The sequence below is a fragment of the Antechinus flavipes genome, chromosome 2 (assembly GCF_016432865.1).
Source record: "Antechinus flavipes isolate AdamAnt ecotype Samford, QLD, Australia chromosome 2, AdamAnt_v2, whole genome shotgun sequence".
In the NCBI taxonomy this organism is placed as follows: domain Eukaryota; kingdom Metazoa; phylum Chordata; class Mammalia; order Dasyuromorphia; family Dasyuridae; genus Antechinus; species Antechinus flavipes.
Window position 1 is genome coordinate 37,593,739 of NC_067399.1, and position 8,106 is coordinate 37,601,844.

The following is an 8,106-nucleotide window of genomic DNA, read 5'->3' on the forward strand; positions in this document are numbered from 1 at the left end:
CAGCTCCCCGGAAGCTTCACCCTGGAGCTGACCAAAAGTCCCCCATACCAATAAATGTCACTGAGTGTTACTTAAACTTATTAAAGAGGATAGGAGTTTCAATCAGTCTCTTTATAATAAAATATAATAATTTTTATTACCCACCTCAAAGGTTAAAAAAGCTAAAAGAAAAAAAAAAAAAGGCAAGGATTTGGCAAAGAACAGAAATGAAAGCAAAGTCTGATAAAAGCAGATACCAGGGACACCCAATGGGCTTGAGCTTTTCAATACAGGTGAGATTCATCTATACCTGAGAGAGGAAGGCAGCACTGTTTAAAGAGGGAGACAGTAAGGGGGGAGAAAATATCACAAGAAGAGGCAGGAAAAATGGGATCTATACGGACAGGCATTGGAAAAATTCCAGTCACACCCATGGATCTCATTTCTTATCCTCACTCACCTATAAAAATGCTTCCTGGGACTTTTCTCTCCAGCAACCCCAGGAATTCTCTTCTGGCCAACTGGGAGATCACATCTGCTTTGGATTCTGTAAGTCCTGCTCATGGGGAAAACATTGGAAAAGGACAAAGGCAAAGTGACACCTCAGAAGTCAATCTTATCCTTTCTCTCATTTTAAAGAACAGATGCATGAAGGAAGGAGCTGGAAGGATGCTCTGGGTTTTGTTGCCATCAGGCATGAGGGAGAATGCGGGATGGGGTTCGATTTGGGTTCCAAGAAAAGACATACATTTTAATACACTCCCTTCCAGGAGGCTAGAAACTTTTCATGCCTTCAAGGGGATACATCAGAACTTGAGTGCAGAATCTAGGACCAGGATAAACTGAAAGTAGGAAAGCTATGACCTCAGGAGCAATGCAGAAAAGCTACAGATTTCCACAGAGACAAAGCCAACACCCTTCATCTGGAATAGAAATTATGGGGTGATATACCCCCACAAAAGGCCACGTCCCTGGTAGCAACCCAATGTCTAGGTGGATTCCTGACAGGGATACTCACAGGATGACCTGGTCCCTAAATGAGCCTTTATTGAATTTATTCCATTGACAGGACTGTCTTATATAGACAGGGCTACTAAAGTGATATAGTTACTGTATACAATCAGAAGAACAAGATATAGATATCAACCTTGAGGTTATTTTGTATAAACATTCCTTAATCACCAATTGAGGTAAGAAAATAGCAGAGTTAGCAATCCTTGCTTGGATATTTTGCTATAAATTTTCCCTGTAAACTGCAAGTTCTTCTAGGGAGCTTAGCCTGACTTATAGAGTTATAATAAAGCTTTTGCCCCTTGACTCAAGATAGTCCAAGTCTGTGAATTCTTTCTGAACAACTTCCCACCTTCGTGACTTCTTGTACACCATCAGAAATACTATGTCTATTCACACCAAAGGATTGAGCGATCTTTCTACATTAGACATGCTCAGGTGAGTATACCTACATATTACATCAGAGCAAAGCAATCGCAAAACCCTGCAATTTTTAGGATAATTGATAATACAGCCACCTCCCGTGGCCCAGCGATAAAGGAGAAGCTAGTCTTACCCAGAGACACAAAGTTCTCATAGTTCTCCAGCATCACGTCCCTGTACATGTCCTTCTGAGCCGACTCCAGCAGCCCCCATTCCTCCCAGGTGAAGTGCACAGCCACATCCTGGAAGGTCAGCGATTTCTGAAAGATCAAAATACCTGCTCACCCAGGGACCAACCCTCCCACGGACCAGGAGGGAAGCACGAAGGTAGCAGAGCCTTACCATGATGGAGAGGGCCCGCTGTGCTCCCATCAAGGACTGCTGCCTGGAAACCCTATTGACTGTGCTCCCTGCTCTAGACCAGTCCAGCTTACACATCATTTCTCACACTGATGCCTAGCAAAGCATGCTCTTTAAAATCACAGAGCTTTCTATATTATACATATTACACCTCTCTCTCTCACTATTATTCACTGCAGTATGACTCTGAAGGTTGGTCACAAATGGAATATATCAGGGAACAAATCAATCAATCTCTCCCTCTCTATTTCTGACTCCCCTTTTTTTTTCTTCCCCTCTTTCTTTCTTCCTCTCTCTTTCCTTTTTCCCCTCCTCTTTACTTTCTCCTTCCTTCTTTCTTTCCCTCTCTCCCTTTATCTCTTTCCCTTCTATCCTTCCTCTCTCTCATGTGTCTTCTTATTCTTCTTTTCCTCCTCTTCTTCCTCCTTCTTCTTCTTCTCTCTCTCTCTCTCTCTTCCTACCTTCTATCCCCTCCCAAACCAATGTGAGCCTGCTCTCTCCCAAGATTTTACTTTCTTTACTTCCAAATATTAATTATGTGAAAATTTATTCCACTAGTACAAGGGGATTATGGGAGGAAATTAATATTAAAGACTAGAATTTGGCCATACTATCAGACCCATTCCATAAACAGTCCTACAACTGTAAACTATAGGCCATTGACCTTGACTTTAATTCCTAGAATAGTCTAAAATAGATCATTAAAAAGACAGCTGGCAAACATGCAGAAAGGGAACCAGTGATTACAAAGAACAGACTTTGAAAGTCTTGAAAACTCTGTTCAATTCAATGACCAACAATGATTCCAAAGGCCTAATGGTGAAGTGCCTCATGTCAAAGAAGGGCAGCCCAAGACACAAAATAAGATATAGGTTTTCTGACATAACCAATGTGCAAATCTGTTTTGTTGGCAACCACCACTTGCCAATACATAAGTAGTTGAAAGATACCAACAGTTTTCGAAAGAATTACAAAGCACACTTGATCATGTTAAAAACATTAACCACATAGCATAAGAGAAATATATATTATGCATAATCTATGCATAAATAACTAGGCATAATCATTAAATCATTAAAAGAGCTTTGGATTTCTTTGGGTTTTTTTTCCAATGGAGGATCAAAAAGAAAGGGATAGAGAATATATATACACATACATATATATGTATGTGTATATATATATGGATCAGGTAGCAAAAGAAAAACACACAAAAAAAAGAAAGAAAGAAAAGAGGGACATTAAACATCTTTAAAAAAAAAAAAAAAAAGCACAATAGAATATAGAAGTGCCAGAAATAGATTGAGCAAAATTTATTTAAATTTAAATTTAAACTGAAAACAATTGAAAAGAAAAGTAATATATTTATGAGTATGTATATTATAAATACATATTTCATATATATAATATAAAGATCTACAGTTTTCTATTCCACTAGATAGATGAAAATGCCTATTTTATTCAGCATTTATTAACTTCAGAATAAACATTTTTAAAAAACATTAAAAAAAAGGAAATTTGCCCTAAGAAAGAAAAAGAAACAAAGAGCGACACTGATTTTATCAGGCTTCTTTGGTGTCAAATCCAAAATGAATGGAGCCATTGAACTTTGTAGCCACATATTGACTTAGAAAATTACATACACTAGTACTTTGACTCTCATCTGCTTCAAAACTCATAAAATTGTATTTGATGCATTTCAATAGGAATTGTCCATATATGTAATCATATAGAATATGTTATATATATATATTACAGGGCAGCTAGATGAAACAGTAGATAGAATGCTGAGCCTGAGATCAGGAAGACCCATCTTCCTGAGTTCAGATACTTACTAGTTATATGACCGTGGTCAAGTCCCATAACCCTGTTTGCCTCAGATTGCTCATCTGTAAAATGAGCTGGAGAAGAAATGGCAAGCTATTCTAGTATCTCTGCCAAGAAAACCCTAAATTAGATCACAAAGAGTGGAACATGACTGAAACACCTTAGCAAAAATATGATGAAATATAGATGTAAATAAAGCATCTGTATTTTATACATCTATATTTATATTATATATTTATATAAAAACTAAAGGATAGGAATGTTGGCTTACGTTTGCTTGCTCCACACAATTTTGTTCAGTAAGGAACAATACACTCAAAGAATCACTGGGAGGAAGAAGAGACAAGGAAGACTGTTGGCAGATGGACCCATTCTCAGATGTGCAGATGGTGGGGTAACTAGGTTGGAACCCAAGGCCTGCTGGGAGCTTAAGAAAGAAGTGCTAGTTCTGTGCACCTTGGATAACTCTGGTATTTCATCAGGTGGATGGATGACATGATGCAAAGACAACACTCAACTGCAACAATACAGGAACTCTAGGAGTTTAGGAGTCCATTCGTGCAATGGACATAAGGACAAGCAGCATCTTCTAGCAAGTGATAATTGATGTTCAGGTCTCTGTATGTGACTTGGTTTAGAAAGAAAGCTACACACTTTTAGGAATGAGATGGTATTTTGGAGGAGAAAGGGAAGAAATAACTTACCCAGGGCTTGGTGGTGAGGATCCCAGAAGTCATTCTCACCTCCACTTTCAGTGTCACGTCTTGGCCAGAAGTCTGAAAACACAGACCTAGGAGAGGAAAAATAAATCACCTAGGAGACAAATTCTGTCCGGAGCTCCCAAACTTCTCAGAACAGAGTCGTGAGAATAAGTACCTTGGTTCTTTAAAAAGAGCTCAAACCCAGTCAGGAATCAGAGGGAAGGGCATGGACATTAGTGTCTTGCTCCTGGCAAGTTTTAAGGGACAGGGTATTAGGGGTATTAGAAGATCTGGCTGAATTCTCGGAATTCCCCCAATGTGCTGCTGCATGAACTGAATATGTAACCCAAGCTCCCTATGTAACCTAATCATCCAATCATTAAATTATTGACAGGATATATATGGAAGAGTCATTTACTAAGTCTTTGCTGACAGCAATTTGTCTAAACAGAAAAAGAAATAATGAAAATGGCTAATAGCGAGTATAAAAATGGATAGAAAACACTTAGCTAACTTGCTAAGTTCAAATCAGAGAAATTCCCTCCCAAAGTACTGAAAGAATGTGCAATTGTGACTAGGAGCTTTCCACAAGTTTTGAAAGCCTTGATTGTCAGAGACCAAAGTCTGATTTCTAAAATACAGAGAGAATTAACACCAATATTTAAACAACCACCACTTGCCAATACATAAGCAGTTGAAAGATACCAACAGTTTTCAAAAGAATTACAAAGCATACTTGACCATGTTAAAAATGTTAACTACACAGCATAAGAGAAATACATATTATATAAAGCAACTCTGCGGTTCCATTCCACACCATTACAAGCAACAAAAACAGTAAAATGTGGGGACAATCAATAGTAGGGCAGTTTGGAGAAGATAACACACAATAAATAGAAATGTCTAACCATTCTGGATTTCAATGGGCAATTATGCAAAGTACTCAACTAAATCTTTCCAATGACCAAGAAATTCTCTACTGGACATATATACTCTAGCACACAATCCAAGAAGTCCAAGATGAAAATAAAGACTTAATATCTATAAATTTATTCACAGAAATACTCTTTGCAGTTCCAAAATGCTAAAAAAAAAAAAAAAAAAAAAAAAAAAAGGTACCCATGCATAGGGAAATGGCTGAAAAAAAAATTTAACTGAATGAATTAATAGAATTGAACTGAATGAATTAATGGAATTGAACATTTTAGTACAATAGTAAAGATATTAATGTACAATGACAAAAATAGCTAGCGTTTATATAATGCTTTGAGATTTGCAAAGCCCTTTTCATATTTTTTTCATTTGGTGATAAGAACAATCTCAGGAGGTAATTATTATTATTATTCCCACTTTACAGACGAGGAAACTGAGACAGCCAGCGAAATGGCAAGGTGGATAGTGTCAGACATGAAAACACTAAGTTTGAAACATGTCTCAAGCACTTACCAGCCCAGTGATCTTGGGCTTACCATCTCTGTCTCAGTTTGCTAATCTGTCAAGAAAATAAACTTCAAAAGACAGGAATTTTGATCACTGCAATAACCAACTATTGTGTCTGAGTAACTGCCTGAAGGATGTGTTGATGGAGTTAAGGTGGAGAAAGAGACCTAGGTTTTTAACACAATTTGTTTTGATTGATGATGTGTATTTGTTGGAATGATTCTATTTTCTTGTTTTTTAATCCTGGAGGAAGTTTAAAAGGAGGGGAATAGCAAAGAAAATGTTTTTTAAAAAAAAGTTAAGTGAAGTCTTTTGTATGTGTGTGTGCGTGTGTGTGTGTGTACGTAAGTATGTGTAATGAACAAAAGAAAAGAAAGGTCAGAAGAAAACAGACAAGCTTCATGTTATGTTACATGTTATAAGAAAGGGAAAAGGGACCCACATGTGGCACAAACATTTCTGTGCCAGCCATTTTTGTAGTGGCAAGAAATTGGAGAGTGGATGTTCATCAGTTGGAGAATGGCTGAATAAGTTGTGGTCTGTGAATATTATGGAATATTATTCTTCTATAAGAAATGAGGAGCAAGATGATTTCAGAGAGGCCTGGAAGGACCTATATGAACTGATGCTAAGTGAAGTGAGCAGAACCAGGAGATCATTGTACAAGGCAATGTGTGGAAAGGGTGAAGAACGTACAGATCAAGCAAATATTGATCAATACCTGTTAAATTAGTTGAAGCCTTAAGGCCTCAGTTTAGGCTTCTCCAGAGTCACAGGATTTTAAATAAGTCCTGGACTACATTCCATTGTTCAAACAAGGGATTTAAAAAGTATAGTGGCAGAAGAAGCTATACATCACCTTATCTACTGCATTCCACTGACCAAATAGGGGAATAGAGACTTATGTAACCAATCACAACATACAGGGGGGGATTTTGGGGGTTGTCTGAAATGTATAAAAACTGTGACCACTCTCAAGGAAGTGGCCCTCCTGCTGTGAGCTTCGACTCACAGAACAGGATGGTGCACTTCTCGAGATTCTAATAAATAATTCTTTCTATGAATGAACTCTGAGTCGTCATTTTTGAGTAGGGGTCTTTTTACGTCCCACACAGCAATAAGATTGGGTGATGATCAACTGTGATAGACTTGGCTCTTTTCAACAATGACGTAACTCGTGTCAATTCCAGTGGTCTTATGATGGAGAGAGGATTATGTGGATCACAACATAATATTTTCATCTTTTTCTTGCTGTTGACTTGCTTTTTGTTTTCTTACTCATTTTTTTCCTTTTTGATCTGATTTTTCTTGTGCAGCATATTTGTGGAAAATTGTATAGAAGAATTGTACATTTTAACATATATTGGATTACTTTCTATCTAGAGGAAGGGGGAAATGGGAAGAGAGATTAAAAAAATCTGGAACACAAGGTTTTAAAAAAGTGAATGTTGAAAACTATCTTTGCATGTATTTTGAAAATAAAAAGCTACTATTAAAAAAACAAAACAAAAAGAAAAGTTACAAGTTAAGAGTTTGGGTCTGGGGGAAAAATTTTAATGAATGTTGAAAATAAATAAATAATTTAAGAATTGATGCTAACATATTGCATAATTGAGATTTATGATTTCATTTCAATCTTTATTTTCCTTTGTTTATGGAAATACTGATTGTGTGCGTTTGGGTAGTAAGTTTAGAATTTTCAAAAAGAGAAAAACTGTAAATCAAGTCTGGCAGAAATAGGATTTAGACAGACATTTCACACCACACACAAGAAAAACAAATTAGGTGAAGATTTCTTTCCCTGCAATGGCTAAGAAATGTCTTTCGTGAACCTTTGCCGATGTTCCCTCCACTCCCTAAACAATCCCTTCCCTGCCCCCCTGGGTACCCACTTTTCCTAGTTTCCCTGATGCCCGCTTTGTGCCTCCTCCTCGTCCCTACTAGCCTCCCCGCAGATGGAGAGCCCCTGCTCAGGCCAGTGTCTGGCTCGGGGCCAGGTCCAGCATCTGAAGCCCCAGGTCCGGCTCGGGGCCAGGTCCAGCATCTGAAGCCCCAGGATCGGGTGCGCCCATCCCCCCAGGCTCCCTCAGAACCGCGACTCCGATTTCTCCTCCTTCCAAGCTCGAGTCAAACATCACCTTCTGTCCACCCGACCCTCCAGCCGCCTGCGTCCTCTTCTTCCCCCCAAATTACAGCGTATTTATTTTGTATGCATCATATATTTATTTATATATGGAGGCGTTATCTCCCTCTACTAGTGCTGGGCTTGGAGCTAGTGCAGCAGGCAGGGCTGAGGCCAGAGGTGTCCACCCTACTCCTACACACCGTCGCGCACTCGAGACACTCACTCACCTGCAGCTGGGCAGGT